This window comes from Crocuta crocuta, unplaced genomic scaffold, assembly GCF_008692635.1.
Source record: "Crocuta crocuta isolate KB4526 unplaced genomic scaffold, BGI_CrCroc_1.0 scaffold130, whole genome shotgun sequence".
In the NCBI taxonomy this organism is placed as follows: Eukaryota; Metazoa; Chordata; class Mammalia; order Carnivora; family Hyaenidae; genus Crocuta; species Crocuta crocuta.
In genome coordinates, this window is record NW_027527920.1 from 4,142,459 (window position 1) to 4,159,879 (window position 17,421).

The 17,421-nt window shown below is 52.2% G+C and overlaps 1 long non-coding RNA gene across 4 annotated transcripts; it reads left to right on the plus strand.

Annotated features, from left to right (window-relative positions):
• Positions 1-5,986: 5,986 nt before the first annotated feature.
• LOC144216865 (uncharacterized) lies at positions 5,987-16,833 on the plus strand. 4 transcript variants are annotated; one of them, XR_013330781.1, is made up of 6 exons: positions 5,987-6,391; positions 6,818-6,961; positions 11,035-11,105; positions 11,342-11,474; positions 14,459-14,706; positions 16,763-16,833. It is a non-coding gene; the product is annotated as an uncharacterized LOC144216865 (long non-coding RNA). The 4 variants fall into 4 exon arrangements; XR_013330782.1 differs by lacking the exon at positions 16,763-16,833 and having other exon boundaries at positions 5,987-6,181; positions 6,298-6,391; positions 14,459-16,298; XR_013330783.1 differs by lacking the exon at positions 14,459-14,706.
• Positions 16,834-17,421: the final 588 nt, after the last annotated feature.

Below are 17,421 nucleotides of genomic sequence, written 5' to 3' on the forward strand. Positions count from 1 at the left end.
GCAGGAGCCACCGCCGTCCCCCACCCGCCCCCTCCTGCCCCTCGGGTCTAACATTCGGAAAACAACCAAGGAGCCCTTTAAAAAGTCAGAGCTGATTATGCAGCTGGTTAAAACCCATGGTAGGATAATGCCCCCCAACTATTTCCTTGGTTGGCCTTCAAGGCCCCTGCGGCAAGTTCTTCACTGTCATGACCCCTCCCTCTGGGTCCTGAAGCTCCGGGAAGGTCAGCAACCCATGCTGCCCGCCTCACGGCCTCTGTGCCTGCTATTCCTTCTGCTGGCAATGCTTTGCCCCTGTAACTCCTACACATCCTTCAGTCCTCTCCGGCCACGCCAGGCCCGCATGCTGTGACCACCCTGTACTCCCTGAGGATGCTACCACAGATGCAGTAAACCAGTCACTCGTCTGATTGACCTTGCCTCTCTGCCTCCCCAGCCTGTCCGGCAGCCTGGAGGGAGGGGGCGGGGGTGGGTCAGGACCGCGTGGGTGTCGATCAGCCCGTAAGCCCACATACCCCACGAGGTGCACCGGAAACGTTAGCTATTATGGGATGGTACGCCTGGGAACCCGCAGACTTTTGCAGTCAGGCAAATCTGGGTTCAACCTCCAGCTCTGCCACTACTCTCCGCACGTGCACGTGACCTTGACCTTGAATCTGAGTTACAGACTGAGAAGCCTTTATTTCCTCATCTATAAATGGAGGCCATAGCTGTTTTGCTGATAAAGCCATTGAGAGGATGAAGCAGGCCACACTTCGGAGGGAGTGGGGGTGCTCCTGACCTCGGTCCCTGGTCACCTTGCGCTTGGCCGTCTCCTCCTCGGGATCTCGCTCAGAGCAGGGCCCTTGGGGCTCCCAGTTCCAGCCTGCTTGATGGAAACATGAACCTGGCAAGGGGCCCCGTTCCCTCCGCACGGCGACCCCTCTGTTCACCCCACCCCAGGGAACAGAGCAACTGAGGCGGGGAGGGGGAGGAGGGACGTGTGCGGTGTCGCTTCCAGGGTTTCAACGGAGAAGACAAAAAGAGCAAAAACGAAACCACCCAGAACGCGGCAAGGGCCCATTTTTGTCAGCAGCCTGACGTGTTTCGCTGGCCGGGCACAGTCGGCCTCAACTCTTTGTTTATTTTTTGAGTAACTGACTCATGAGCCCGCCGGTTGGCGCGGTGGTAAAACGCAACCCAGTGTCAGGGAAATGGCTGATGAACGACACGCCGTGGATGCGGTGCCAGCACACCACTCACGACTCCTGAAATTCTCTTGTTTTCCCGGCCAGCACGAGCCAACTGGAGCCGCGGCCCTTCGTGCTGCGCTCCAGGACCCAGTGCCAAGAGCAGCTGAGAGCCGGCACCCCGGCCTCACGGTCGCTGGGCTCCGCCAGTCCCTGTTTGCTGTAATTATACAGTGTCTAAAGGAGAAGCACAAAAGACTTGTTGATTTTGGCGGGGGGCCGGCCCGCGAGGCGGAGGCTGACCTGGGCCGCTGGCGGAGTGTGGGAAGGCCGGCCGGCCGCCCCGGTGAGGACGTGACCGGCTGGAGCAAGCCTTGAACCCGGGCCATCGCGGCCAGAGCCGCCGCCTCTGCCCGGCGCTCCTGCCAGCTGACGCGAGCCGCTTTCTTTGGAGAACAACCCGTGGAGAACAAAACGAGGAACTGCAAGTTCCTATAAAAAGCAGCTCACTCCTTCCTCCAGCCAAGTCCCCGAACGATAATCATCTCTGAAGCTGGCCGCCCCTCCCTCCCAAGTCGCCGAGCGTGCTCATTGTCTTCCTCATGTCTCTGCAGGGAAGCATCTCGAGGCTCTGGACGGGGCCCCTCCGCGGGGGCCAGGGAGCTGCTGTCATCAGGGCCCCGCTTCCTGCTTCCCCCAGACAGGGGGGCAGGGCCGTCAGGAGGGCGGCCAGAATGTGCTGGAAAGGGGTCCCTGGCGGCGGTCCACGTGCTGCCGCTGATGTTTCCTAGGACGCAGACAAACTCCTTACCCTCGGGGGGCGAGAATGGGGGGGGGGCTTCAGTTTCTTCACCTGTTGTTGGAGAGGGTGGGCTATGCCGTCATTGCCATGCTCATCCCTTTTTAATTTTTGAAATGTGGGGCGGCACTTCTTTCCAAGGAAATTTTCCATGGGACGTCAATACGGAAGGCAGGAAGGCTTGGGGAAGCGGGGGGGCGGGGTGGGGGACGGGTCACGTTCCGCAGCCCCAACCACTCGACATTGCCAACCCCAAACGCCTCCCAGAGATCCATCACCGGGGGAACCCCGGGGTACCGTGGAACACACTTTGAAAACCACGGGCTTTGCTCTCACAGGCCTCTTCCAGCTCTTGGGTTGGGAGGAGAACCGATCTGCTGAGGGAAAAGTCCCAAGGGTTGCCGTTGGCCGTCTCAGGCGAACCTGACTCAGTCCTGGGGTGAGGGATGGATTCAGCAAGAACGCGACAGCGCATGGTAACAACAACAACAACAAAACCGATTTTGCTCCCGCTGAAGTTTCTTGAGCAACTGGCAGGCCGCCACCGACGTACTTAGGCGGAAAATCACCAGAAAAAAATGATATAATCTGACAGATTTTTCACAGGCTTAAATATTCATGAATTAAAGGAATTGGCAGAATTTTCTACATTATTAGCTTTCATCATGGCTGCAGGAGCGGTTGGATACTGGCTGCTCTTCAAGATCCATTAATCTCGTCCATCATATGAGCAGCCATTTTAAAATTAGCTATTTTTACTGAGTGATGGTGTACAGGGGAGACGGGGAAATTGAAACGCTGTTCCGGTGGAAAGGTCCGTCCCTCCTCACTTCAAAATCAGCAGGAAGCCAAACAAAATCTTCGCAGGAAGGGGTCAGAGAGACGATCGCGCAGGGGGCCCTTCTAGAAGGTTCCTTCCCATGGGGGCAGCAGGTGCCCTGCCTGCCAAGCCCCAAACTCTGGGAGGTTGAGACAACTCTCTGGGAGGCCGAGACCAAGAGACCCCAAATGGGGGCTTCTGAGCAAGGACGATGTTTAGACCTCATAGCACGGTCTTTCTAGCAGATGGTACTAGGGGTGTAGGACTGGATAAGAGCCAAGTAATAACATTCATTGTTTATGGAGTGCATGCGCTGAGCTGGGCACTGCGTTATGCACGCATCTTCTTATTCTAGCTTCAAAGACAGTGGAAGGTACGTATATGTATATATATTTAATAGTTGAGGAAATGAGGTCAGGGCGTTTAAGTCAGTGGTCTAAGTTCTCACAGCCAGCAAAGAGCAGGGCCATGATTCAGACCCAGGTCTGTCCCCAAAGGTCCTGAGAACACGTGGTGTTCATCGCTGACCTACGGCACTTTGAAGAGACATTCTCTCCAACACATCCAGAACCTTCTAGGAGGAAGCTGGTTCTTCCAGGCATAGAGCGAAGTTGTGGCTCAGATCATCCCTCCAGAAACTTGAGACCCAGTTTCATTTCATTTTTCCCTTGTTCCCTTGCCTCCTTGCCTCCCTCCCTCCTTCCTGGTTTCCATCTTCCCTTCCTACTCACCCCCCTCCTTCCACCCCTCCTTGTTTTAAAATGCGGGTTTTATTATTATTCAGGTACGGCGAGGCCATCAGATCAGGAGATTTGCCAGTGAAGACAGAGTCTGTTACCTACAGTTCCCGAGAATTGCTGCACATCGTGCAGGGCCACCTGTGGAAGTAGTGGGATAAGTCTGGAGGCAGAGGGAGTGAGCAGAAAGCAGGGCAAGAGTCTTTATAGTGGTTTCCGTGGGAGGAGACGAGGGGGGCAGGGTGAGCAGGTTCAGGATTAGCTAGTCTAAATAACCACAGTAGGCACTGTCCCTGGTTGTCTGGTGCCTGTCCCGGGGATGATTAGGTAAGGTGGAGAGTGGCCTGGAGTCTGAGTCTGATAAAGGAGGTAGCTGGGAGGGGCCTGGGCTGCGGATTGGTTGGTTTGCATATGAAAGGTATACTCACAGGCAAGTTGTTTACTTTCTCTAGGAATTGACTACCCTTGGGAGGGGCAGTCTCTTCTTGGCCAGCAAAGCCCCAGATACCAAAGCATCAGAAACAGCAAAAATAAAAACGTATGATTAATATACTCCCTTCCATCCATCGATGCATACATGTATGCATGCATCCACCCATCCATCCACCCATCCATCCACCCATGCATACTTCCATCCATCCACCCATCCATCCATTCATACATACTTCCATCTATCCGCCCATCCATCTGCCCATCCATCCATCCACCCATCCATCCACCCATCCATCCACCCATCCATCCACCCACCCATCCACCCATCCATGCAACTATCCGTCATGTATTTATTGGGCCCCTCCTATGCTGGAACTGAGCTAGGCTCGGTACCTCCGGAAGCCTTGCTCTGATTCATTTCAGGATGGTGGTGAAAGTCACATGCTCACCAGGGCCTGCTCCTTACCCATCTGCTCTCATCCCAGAGACAGAGTTTTGGGGGCTGGACCAGGATTTCTGCAGGTCACACTTTACATTCATGTCTTCCTGTTGCCTAGAAGGCAGCACTCAAGGCATTGCCAAGGAGTGTTCTCACTTAGGTGATATCTAAAATATGTAACAACCCAGGGGCAGAGGAGCCAAGCAGAGGTAGACTGAGCAGCCTGACTGGCCACACGGGATGTGTTTGGGTGAATGTCACCCGCCCGGGTGAGACCAGCCCATGCAGTGCTGCCTGGAGGGCTGTGGGGAAGACCGGTGCTCCCTGCCTGCAAGCTTAGGACCAGCAATCTTTCTGCGTCCCAGAATGCTCTTCGTGCCTGAGGAGGGATAACTATCTGCAGACAGATTGAGTGGGGGAGCTGGTGTTTGGGTCGCAGTTCTCACGTTTATCATCAACAATAATGATGATTAGTCATCATAATAATTAATAACTATTTAGACTTGCATGGTGCTTATTTGTAGAGTATTTATTCCATGCCAAGTGCTTTATAACAGCTTATAATTGTAGCCAAGGTTTACTTAGCTCTGCTGGGGGCCCATCGCTGCTGAGCTTGGGGCTGTCGGGGCATTACCTTGTTTAATCCACATATCGTGCCCATGAGGGAAGGCTATCATCTCCCTTTTACAGGTGAGGGAAGAGGTTAAGGCTCAGAGAGTTAAGTAACCCGCCCAGGCCCACACAGTGAGGAAGTGGAAGAGGCAAGTCTTGAAATTCTGTGTCTGGCTCCCACGACTGGTTTCTCTGAAGCCCGGCCTGACTCTCAGGCCTATAAACCTCAGGTCCCAGGGGATCAGAGAGCAGGGTCGGGGCCTGGGGTGATAGGCACAGGTGCTCAGGCAGTGGAGGCTTCTCTGACCAGCTCCGGGGTCCTGGGTGAGGAGCGGAGCCAATGTCTGCAGCCTGACATGCCCTGTGTCTGTGTCCCAGGCCAGGCGGAAGGGTTGAAGCATCGGAGGGACAAGATTTCTCACTGCAGGCTCCTGGGAAATCCTGCATGAGCTAGAGCGTACGGCCTGACGTGAGTCCACAGCCCTGACGCCAGTGCCATAGCCCCTAATGCAGCTGCCATGGTGCACAGTCGTCTCCCTAAGCTTGGCTCGGGCGGATCTGGACCTTCCAACTGGGTCCAGCGCTGGCATCAAGATTCCCCAGCCAAACCCCTTTACCCCCACCGCTTTCACGGCTGGTGTTTATGTCATCCCTCTAGGAGACATGCACAGAGACGCACACCAGAAATCCTGGGGTGAGCTGTGCGAATACGGGGAAAACCCACGGGGCCAGCACTGTCGGGGAATCAGCCGGCGGACCCAGCTGGTGACCTAGGGGATAGGGATGCCACTGGTGTTCCTGCAGCCACGGAACGTTTGATTCCATCGGGAGACTTCCCTAGACGTCTCTCCTTGCAATGTGACTTCCTGGCTCCGTTAAAGCAGGAAGCATGGCAGGAAGGGTGGGACGGTACCCAAGGGAGTGGGGACTGGGTCCTCCCTTGTTCAGTAAACCTCAGGAGGAGATGAGGACGGGGGAGCTGGGGGAGACTGGCCAGGTAGGAGCCTTCGGCTCAGCGGGTGCTGGCCGAGCACCTGTCCTTGGATGCACCCCTGAGATTGTGCTACAGAAGGTGTTGCCCGGCTCTGCCCTTGAGAACCCTCTGGGATCTGCCTGGGGTTGAGCCCAGACTCCAGGAGGGGGTGTGGATGGGGCCGGAGACTGGTCTTGTCGGTAAGACTGGGCCTGGGAGAGCCCCAGCCCCGTATGCACCCCACCAGCCGCGTCCCCTCCCCTTGTGCCTTGACCCCATCCGGGGCATGCTCTTCCTCTGTCCGTCTGTCCTCCAGGACAGGCACTCTCGCACGGCCTAGTGAGTAGGCGCCTCTCCCGTCCTCCCCGGCACTGTCCACACGCCTCTGTGTCCGCGTTCACGTGTGTCAGGTGAGTTCCTCTACATGTGTTCATGCCCCTGCTGTGAAGGCAGGACCATCACCGAGTCATTTGTGCCGAGGTCAGACAGGGACCACGCGGGACCAAATCAGGTGCAGAGAAGCACCTGATCTCCCCCTGCCCACCCAATCCCCCAGCTCTGCTCCCAGAGCAGACGGGACCTGCAGAGTGAGTGGGTTTGGGGGTAGGGGCTGGTTGGGGCCGCTGAGCAGGAGACCTCGGAGAGCTGGGGCGTTCTAGAACCAAACGGACTTCGGGGAAGAGGTGCGCATGGGGGGTGACTGCCCAGAGATGGCGAGATGCAGATGCCTTGGCTCCCATGTCTTACTGGGTTGGAATTCCCCATGGGGGGTGGGGAAGGCGGGTGGAGAAGGTTCCTGTGCCCATCCCCCTCCCCTGCCTTGACTCACTTCCAAGAACCAGCACCCATCATCTTCACGAGGCACCAACTGGCCGGTGACCCTGAACCAAAGGTTCCTGAGTGATGCTTGCTTGGGGCTGCTGTGCCGAGAAGCAGGGCAGAGTCTGTGGAAGCGAAGCCCCTACCCCTCTGTGATGCAGGTAGGACTTGAGGAGAGACGGCAAGCAGCTTGTGCACGGATGGGTGTGCGGGGTGGCGGGGGGCAGTCCCCGGCCCGGGCGGCCTGTGTGCGCCCCACTCCAGAACTCCAGCCCCAGCAGCGGCGGTGCGGTCTCCCCTCCCCCTCCTACCCTTCTCATTCTCAACCATTCAGCTCCCGCCTGGGGACGCAGGAAAAACTAACAGTCAACCGAAGGAGCCCCTGGGCTTTCAACCCAGCAACAGTGGTTAAGGGCCTGTTGCTGCCAGAGAGGGACCCACTTCAGGAAGTCAGCAGAGGCAGGCCCGGTGGCTGCTTTTCTTCTGGAAAAACACGCAGTGCTTTTGGTTCCTCAATACCACGGCCCTCGTGACAGCTCTGTGACGTGGGGAAGAAAGACAGTGGTGCCCGCTGGTCCTGGGAGTGGGGGGAAGGGGGCAAGACATCTAAGGGCTCAGTTTCCTCATCTGTAAGATGGGCATAATAATATCCAACTAATGGTGTTTTGGTGAGGTTTAAACAAGTCAGTATATTGTCCAGAGGACAGCACGCATTTCATAAATGTTAAGTATTAGTATACTGGTATTATTGTTTTCTTTGTTGTCATTGTTTTGCATCCCAGCTGGGAGATGTCAGTTCATCTTTCTGAGCCCGTTTCCTCCTCTGTAAGACAGGGCTGTACTACTCGCCAACCCCAGGGCCTTGGGAGATATTTTATGTGAAGCGCCTTGCACGGTGCCCAGCTCTCCGTCGGTGCAAAGTTAACCACCCTTCTCTTTTCCCTCCTCTTCCTTCTTCCTCCTTCCACATAAAACGGAGGCCCCGGGGAGGTGGCTACGGAGCCTGGCACAAGGGCAAGCCTAGAAATAAAACCCAGAGGCCGGGACTTGTCTTTTCTCTTGGTCCCTTGGCAGACAGTGCCCGGCTTTGCAGCTCCGTCTGCATTTCGGCTCCAGGCTCTAAACCTGTTTGTCCTCGGAGGCTGGGCTCTCTTGCTCTCTTGCCCATCTGTGCAGATTGTCCCTATTACTTGGAGAACACTTCATCCTAGTTCTTTTTTTTTTTTTTTTAATGTTTTATTTATTTCTAGGAGAGAGAGAGAGAGAGACAGCGTGAGCAGGGGAGGGTCAGAGAGAGAGGGAGTCACAGACTGAAACAGGCTCCAGGCTCCGAGCTGGCAGTCAGCACAGAGCCCGACGCGGGGCTCGAACCCACGCACCGCGAGATCATGACCTAAGCGAAAGTCGGACGCTTAACTGACTAAGCCACCCAGGCGCCCCTCACTTCATCCTAGTTCTAAAGCACGGGGACACTTGTGGCTTTGCAGACTCCTTCCAGCTAGATTAGGGCGCGATCATGGAAGACTTCAGTGAGCTGGAAATGCAAGGGAGGATGGAAGCAGGAAATATTCTTTCTGAGCTCAATTAATTCCTGTCTTCAGGCAGGACCGAACCAGGGGACTGACTCAGCCCAGACGGTTAGGTCTCTCTTAGGGCTCATCTCATCACCTCCCGCCACGGTGCTCCCTTTTCTTTACAGCCCCTGTTCCTTTTTTTTTTTTTTTTTTTTTTCTTCTTGTGGGGCCTGGATGATCATCGAAGAATAGCCCAGATGTGGAACTTTCCAATTCTGACACTTGGCAGCCCTCTGCCTTCCCTTAGCCGCCATGGGAGAGGCCTGGGTCCCCATGCCACCTTCTTCCCCGTGATCCTGTTAGAGCTCTGTGTCTCTGCACATGAGACCTGTAGGCGGCAGTAGTCCCCGAACCCAGAGGGAGAGCTGAGCTGGAGAGGAGGCTGAAGACAGGGAGGCTGAGCCAGGAGCTGGCCTGACTCGGAAACACCTGGGGGTTAAAGGTGGACCAGGGATCAGGAATCAGGCGCCAGCATAGGAGCTACATACCGACAGTGTGAGAGCTGGCCCTAGGGCCAGTCTGCCTGGCTCGAATCCTTGCTCTGTCATTTATTTACTAGCTGTGTGACTGTGCCCAAATTACTTTTCCTCCCTGTGCCTCGAATGTTCCATCTGTAAAATGGGAATCGTAATAGTATCACAAGATCGCTTCCAGATTAAATTAGAAGTTACTGGTAAGTACTCCTTAGAGATTACGTCTGTGCTGAGCGTTCCCCTGGATCAAACAGTGAATTGTACTGTAGAGAAATACTACGGCTGCAATGTCTTCACCATCTAGTTTGGGGGTGGGAGACAGTGCCCAGAATCCAGGGTCACAGCCTCCAGGCAACAAGCCTGGGCCCTCGGGAAGCTGGCCTGTGGAGCTGGGTGCTGCATAGTCCTTCCTTCCCACCCCCTGCAGGGGTGAATCCTCAGGCACTGTGGCCCTGGGGCTGAAGGCTGGGCAGGGGCTTCTGATGCCCTCCCCGTTAACCCATCTCCTTTCAAAGGCTCCGGTCCCCTGCACGCGTGAGGCTTTCCTTTCCTCCACTGCCATCTGCTTGTCTTCCAAAGAGCTGCCTCGGAGCCCCTCGGACCCATTGACAGATTTTCAGAGCAACAATTATGAAACCCAAAGAAGCTTCTGGGAGTGAGCACGAGTCTAGCTCTCCTCGCACACCAGTGCACCCCGGGCCATGGGAGGGGGCTGGATTTGCCACAGCCCAGCCTTCTCAGGCTCTCAGGCTGGGTCTTGGGGACCCCGGCAAGTAAGGAGGCTCTTTAGGCAGCCCCCCCATCTCCCCATTCTCCTCTCCTTCTTGCCTGCCAGTATTGTACTGGCTTTGAACTTGAATGCCCTAGAAGTGCATTCGTTAAGCAGATAGCACTGTTTATCAAGAAGGCTTTGGTCTTCACCTGCAGAATCAGAGTCTCCAGCCCGCCCATGAGCGTTTCAAAGGCTATCGATTCTGGCTGGCTCCCGTTCCATGACTGAATCCGCTTGGCAACCTCTTCTCCGAGGGGCACTGGCTCTGTATCCCACCCTGGGATCTAACCTCAGTCCTTAGAACCGCCCTGGGGGGTTGGATCTGGTCACTCACATCTGCCAGCTGGAAAAATTGGAGGCTGGGTACCTCCCCTCAGGCACCAGGGGTCCGGCCCCATCTGTGCCCGGGCACTGGCTGGCTGAGGAGGGTGCTGCACGGGAAGGGGCTTCTGGGGCTTTGATGTCGGGCTGGCGCACGACGCTTCAGCACCACCGCTCAGGCGTGGGTGCTGGTCTCTGTCTCTGAATCTGTGCCGGTGGCGTCGGGCACTCATCTTCCTGTTTATCTGTTGTCAGGGGCCCTTTCATCACCACTGGCCTCGCCCTCTGGGAGGGAAACTGAGGTCTCTTTTTGACTCTTTTCTCTACACTCACTCCCTGGTGTTCCGGGATCGGTCGACTCCCGTCACTCAGAGCCGTTTCCCCTCCTGGGTTCCCTCCGGACCCTGGGGGTGTTGAGGAGCCGTGAGCGCCTCCCTGTGTTCCTCGCCCCATGACCTGGTGAAGGTGACTCTTTCCCTTCTTTGGAGACAGCCACTGCTCCTGGCATCTGCCTCAGCAGTGACATTGCCCTGAGGCTGAAAGGTACCCAAGTTTCTCTTTCTAGCTCGACCCTCGTGGACTGAGAATACTTGAACGGGCAGTAAGGGCATCACATGGCCCTGGAAGTGAACCCCAGCCTTACCATTCTCCAGCTGTGTGACCTCGGGCAGGTCACTGCCCTCTCTGAGCCTCAGTTCCCTCAATGGCAACGTGAAGGTGATAAATAAAAAAAGAACCACCGTTAGTTAACACTCCTCTTTTACTCCACGTCAGGAATCATTCTACATACTTCGCATAAATTATTTAACCGTTGTAACCAGGATATGAAATCATCAATGTATTTTCGTCCCTATGTACCCCGGTGAGTAAACTGAGATCACGTAGGCAGTTCACCCCCAACAGTGCTAGGATCCAGAGGGAGTTCACTTCACAGTCCTGGACACTTATGTCTCAGAAATGCATACGTAGAGTCTAATCAATAACGTGTAAGAAATAAATGTGCTGAGGTCCGTATGCACCGAGTGCCCAGCGCTGAGCTCATTAAAGCTCACCTCCCTTGTCCTTTCCCGGCTCCAATGTCTTTCTCCTTCTAGGACTCCATGTGAGCACGGGCCGTGGCTACAGCAATTAAGCCAGGAGGCTGTGTCTGAGAAAGGCCGTCAGGGTAAGCATGAGCCAGTGGTCTCTCACTTCCCTCTGCCTCTGGGACAGCTGCACCATAGCAAACACCACCCATGTGGGTGGTGTCCCCGGGAGCTGACATATCCCTCTGCCTATTTCCCAAGGCAGTGGAGTAGGAGGGTGTAACAATTGCCCACTGGCAGCTGTTGGTAGGCCTGGGGTTCCTCCCTTCTGCTCTGGGGAGGCTGATTGCTTAGCCTTGCATCCATTTCCTCATAGGCGCACCGAGGGTCAGAGGTCATGTGACGTGGCGGCTGGCCCGATGGACAGCTGATAAGGGAAGACTCATCCATTGGGATCCACTGTGGGGAGCTCCCCATGACGGCACATACCCATTTAGACAGCCAAGGCCGTAAGTCGAATTCACACCTTCCTGCTCTCTTTCTCTGGGTGTCTCAAATCCCCAGCCAGCTCAGCCCCAAGGGGCCACCAGTTACAGTTCCCCACAGAGAGTCTAAACCGTGCTGGAACGCCGGGGGAAGTTTCAAGAACCAGTTTGACCGCAAAACCGAGAGGCAGGTCTGTGAGGCCCTATCTGGGCAGAGCGGTCATGGGTAGCTGTCAGATGAAGATCCAAATTAGTCACGGGAGGAACAGGAGCCCGTCTGGGGGTAGAAACAAGCCTCCGTGGGCTCTGGTCCAGGGCCCAGGATCTGGCTGGGGTAGGAGCAGAGGGTGTTTGCAATTTCGCTGCAAATCAACTGGGTCATCTCTTGTGGGTGGTAATGCCTACAGCTGCCAACCCTCGTGTGTTGGCATAGATACAGAGATGGTATCAGATCACCCAACCGCCTTCAGCATCAGGCTGTGAGCTGATGCCGCAGGGAAGATGTATGATAGGTGTTTTTGGCCAAGCCAGTGGCTCCAGAGGCATGGGGTGGAGGGGGACGGGGTGGAGTCAATGTTTGGACAAGTCGGGAGCCGAGGCTGGAGGAACCGTGGGCCTGAGGTACCCTCCTTCTGGGTCAGAGTGGGTCCCTGGGTCTGTTTTCAAGAGAGGAGGGAAATGTTCACCAGGCCTCCAATTTGGGCTATTGCTGGTTAGGACACAGTAGCGACGCGCTGGCCTGGGGCCACCCTCGGCACCTTGAATACACAGTGTCTTGAAAGGGAGCGAGGCATGGTGGGAAGAACATTGGCTTTGGAGTCTAACCACCTCAAAATCGGATCTGAAAAAACTCCACGTGAAACACTGGCTGACCTTGGATATGCCACTCGGTATCTCTGGATCCTATTTCCTCATCTTTGAAATAGAAAAGTAACAACAGCAGGGTGGTTATTGCTTCTCATAAAGCAATAATGATAATGTGGGTGGAGGGATGGTATACTGTAGGAAATTAATAAATGCATGGCACATTTCTCCTCCTCTTACAACACACACCATCCCTTCAGCGACTTCTGGGTTTATCCTCTTCATCTTGATCTGTTGGCTGAAAGGCCTCATGGCTGGCTGCCTCGGCCTAGATCAGGGGTCGACAAACTTTTCCTCCCAAGGGCCATAAAGTAAATATTTTAGGCTTTGGGAGCCATACGGTGTCTCTCAGAACTACTCATCTGTGCTATTGCGGTGCAGAAATAGCCATAGATGATATGTAAATGAATGAGTATGGTGGTGCTCCAATAAAACTTTATTGATGAAAACAAGCGGTGGGAGATTTGGCCCATGGGCTGTAGTGTACCAACATCTGGCCTAAAGTTTTAAGTCCAAGCATATCTGCTTATTCCTCAAGGGACTTCCCCAGGTTGGTTTCACATTGTCCATCCAGTCTGGTTTGCAATTGCCCTCTTAAATGTTTCCCAACCCCATCAAACAAAATTTCCTTTTGTTCTCTCTCTCTCTCTCTTTTTAATTTGTTTTTGAGAGTGTGAGTAGGGGAGGGGCAGAGAGAGAAGGAGACACAGAATCTGAAGCAGGCTCCAGGTTCTGAGCTAGCTATCAGCACAGAGCGCGACGAGGGGCTCGAACCCACAAACTGCAAGATCATGACCTGAGCCGAAGTCCGACTGTCAACCAACTGAACCACCCAGGCGCCCCTCCTTTTGTTCTTCGCTCATGAAGCCTTCAGTCTTCCCTTCATGCCTTTGCTCAGGCTCTTCTGCTTAGGAGAACATCCCATTTCTTCTCTGCACTTCACCCTCCCACCTCCATTTAATCTCCCGGGTCGTCCCGGGAGCAAAAGGCTCAGATCAAAGTCTCTGGATTCAACGTTAGATGAATGTCCTTCAGCATCCTTCAAGGCTGAGCTCAGGTCAGCTGCCCACACGAATGACTCCCAGGAATCCCACATCCATTCCATTGATGCCACCACGGCCCTCCTGTGGACCCCTGGGTTGCATTGGTGTCTCTGTTTTGGTCATAATCCCTTGAGGTTCAGTCCTCAGCTTTCCTACAACAAACTCACAGCAACAACTTAAACTTCCATCCTGCCAGGTATCTCTGGGACTTCTTGCCAATATGGATCCTGAAAAGTCTCCAGCGTGATCTCTGCAAATATTACTTTTCTCTCAGTCTCTTTATTCATTCCTCTGGTGCTTTCGTTGTTTGTACCTTAACGTCTCTCTCACATTGTCCTTGTCTTTTATCCATGCGGTCACAGTTTCCTTGTTTGTTTTTTTTTCTTTTTGGCTCTTCTGATTAGTTGGAGTAATTTCTTCAAATCTCTCTTCTATTTCTTTAATTCTTTCTTTATCTGTGTCTAACACATACACCGAATTCTTAATTTTTCATTTTCAGTCATTCTGTTTGAGTCTTTATAAACATCTCCCTATAATCTTTGGTGGTTTCTTATTCCTTGATCGTTGTTTTCCATTCCATTTTTCAAGTTTTTAAGCATTTCATACATAGTTATTTGGGTTCATACATAGTTATCATGGTCATGTGACCTATCCCATGATTCTAATATTTGAAATCTTTGAGGAGCTAAACAGTGCTTTTCAAGTGGGGACAATTTTTCCCTCTGGAGACAATTGGCAATGTCTGCAGACATTTTTAGTTGTCATGACTGGTGTGTGTGTGTGTGTGTATGTTTGTGCGTGCTCATGCGCGCAAGCCACCGGCATCCAGTGAGTAGAGGTCAGGCATGCAGCTAACCATGCACAGACAACCCCCACAGTAAAGAAGCACCTGGCAAGATGTCAGTAGCTCTGAGGTTGAGAAACCGTGTTTGAAATCTGTTGCTTGTTGCCTCTGATGACTCTTGCTCATGGTGACTCATTGCTTTGAGTGTTTTTTTGGTTTTTGGTTTTTGGTTTTTTTTTTTTTTTTGGTAGTTTCTCTTCAGTCAATCAGATTAAGAACACTTCCCTCCTGGGACGGTTTGTATTGGTTTCTTCCAGCCACGAGGGGGCACTGCCAACCTGGGACCACTTGACTTGTCCAGCTTGGGGGTTCCCTCATCCCACCCACAGCATAGATTCAAACCCCAGATTCCCAGTGAGAACTGGCACCGTGAGCTTTTGCGCGTTAGGCCTGGATGACTCGGAGCTGACATTCGCACGCTGATTTTGGAGTGCCCCACATCACCTGATTCATGGGGATCGGAGCCTGGACACGAAAGAGTGCTTCTGCTCATCCTCTGGGCATGGTGTGTGCATGCATGTGACTATGCCATAGCATTTTGTCCTATGTCATTTCCTAGAAGTGTGTAGAAAAGGGATAAATGAGGAAGCTGGTGTACGAGCAATAGGTTTCATAATCTTGATACAGTTGCACCAAACGTGGAAATTACTTAGCATGACCAAGGCTGACCTTCGGGGCCCCAGGACCCCTGTAACTCCATTGTGTCCACTATGTCCTCAACTATGAGAAGAGAGAGGGATACGAAGATGCAGGCACAACACGCTGACGTCATATTGTCAGAAATGGCTTTGAAAAGGTTAAGACTTTGTTAAGGATGATCTTTCGGTATGGCACCTTATCCACAGTTTCAAAACCCAGAAAGATCTCAAACATGAAAAATTGATTTTGACAGTTCACCACAGACCCATTTAGCACCAGAATCTGACTTAGGCTGACCTAGGAATCTTTATACGTGATGTAAACATTCATGCATTTTGCTGCAGAAATACTATGGTTGACTAGAAGGTGCTGTTTCAGACTCTGCTAGGAGTACCGTGCCCTGAACAGATTTCCCACGCTAGCACCTACTAAAATCATAAATCTTCTTTAAAAAAAATTTTTTTTAATGTTTATTTATTTTTGAGAGAGTCAGAGAGACAGGGAGCAGTGGGGGAGGGGCAGAGAGAGAGAGAGAGAGAGACAGAATCTGAAGCAGGCTCCAGGCTCTGAGCTGTCAGCACAGAGCCCGACACGGGGCTCGAACTCACGAACTGCAAGATCGTGACCTGAGCCAAAGTTGGGCGCTCAACTGACTGAGCCATCCAGGTGCCCCGAACTATAAATCTTTTGATTTTTAAAACACATCTGGCTCCCAGGATTCTGGGTAAAGAGTTGTCAGCCCACATCATTAAGTTTCGAAGAAAGGATTCCCCCTCCCCGCACCCTCACACCCACCACATGTGTAAGAACGCATGTGAACACTCACCATCCAACTATCTAGGATTTAATTATTTAATGTGATATGAGGAAGACCTTAATCCTAGCCTGAACCATAAAAGGTAGGAATTGTTACCCCATTTCCCAGATAAGGAAGATGAGACTCAAAGAACCTATACGACCAGTTCAGGTGGTATAGCTAGCAGGGAGTGAGGTTCAAAAGCACATTTCCCTCATTTATTTTTTTAAAAAAAGTTTATTCATTTATTTTTGAGAGAGAGAGCCAGCGAGGGAGGGGTAGAAAGAGATGGGGGGCAGAGGATCTGAAGCAGGCTCCGAGCTGACAGCAGAAAGCCTGACGAGGGTCTCAAACTCACAAACCGTGAGTTCATGACCAGAGCTCAAGTCAGGCGCTCAACCAACTGAGCCACCCAGGTGCCCCCAAATTGGCCTCATTTAAAATAATTTCCTCCTCCAGGACTGGGCTCCCATCTACACCCTTAACATAAATTCTGCAGGAAAGAAGATTGCTGCTTCAGCAATATATATGCGTGTACACACTTCTATAAACACGGGAAGAATATACCAGAAATTAGTGGAGGAGAAGGGGAACAGGGTAGAGAGCATTGGCAGAGGAGGAAAACTTCTCCAAATAGGACTTTTAATATCGTTATGTGTTTTTAACAATGGACATGATTTGTATGTTCAAGAAAATAAATAAAATTAAATAAAAAATTATAAAAAAAAAACCTCCCCAAATTTGCACACAGATACACAATGGGACATAACCGCGAATTGATTTGAGGACCTAACCATACGGCAAAGAGAGTAAGTTCAAGTAACTTGAAAAAAAAAAATACCCTGACTACATACCTATGGTGGAATATATTCCCAGGACAAATGAAACTACAAAGAAGTCTTAAGCTTTGCTCAGTAGGCTTATCGTTACTAAGTATATAGTAAAATAAAGCAAGTAAATACATATAGTAATGCTATTAGACACCAAGATGCTCTGTGCAAGAGAAAAGAGACTCACATAATAAATGAACAACAGGAAGAAAGAGTTCAGAAAGAATCGCCAAGAATGTTCCATCTGAGCTGCTAATATTAGGAACTGATTTTATTTTTCCTGCTTCTGTCCACAGATGGAATCTAGAATCAGGAGCCCCTGTTACAAGGAGACTGAACTCCCAGGGCCCAGATTCTGCTTTCTAAGGCCATTACCAGCAACTGAACCTTCCTGAAGAAATGGTTGATTCCAGATCTGAGGGAAGGAAAGTGCAAGTAAATCTGGGACATCTTATTGGTCTACATGGGGCCATGTCAAAAAGATGTAGAAGCAGACTGGAAGGGGCCCCTCTAGCTAAACTTGGAACTGCTGAACTTCAATGGAAAAAAATGGCTATAATTAATTAAACAGAGAGAGGGAGAGGGAGAGAAAGGAGAGGGATGGGAAGCTGCTCTTCACAGGAGAACACCTGCTGAGCAACGTATATAGAAGGAACGACCACATTAGAAAGTCGCCATTTGCAATCCCTGGTGTAATTCTTGATTCCCGCAGGGCTCATCCATAGGTGCTAAAGCCAGTGGGTGAAGGGTGTTGGGAAATAGGATATCTGTACAGTCACAAAGCACCTTCCCCGAGAAAAAGGGAGATGATGTACCATTACATTAGAGACATATGGAGGCCGGGAGTTTATCCAGTTGAACAAACTTAGCGTCCCAGGCCTTCTGACGTAAGGTGACGTGTGGAACACAACATCACCTGTGGAGTATTCTTGCCACAGACTTTAGCCTTTGGCCC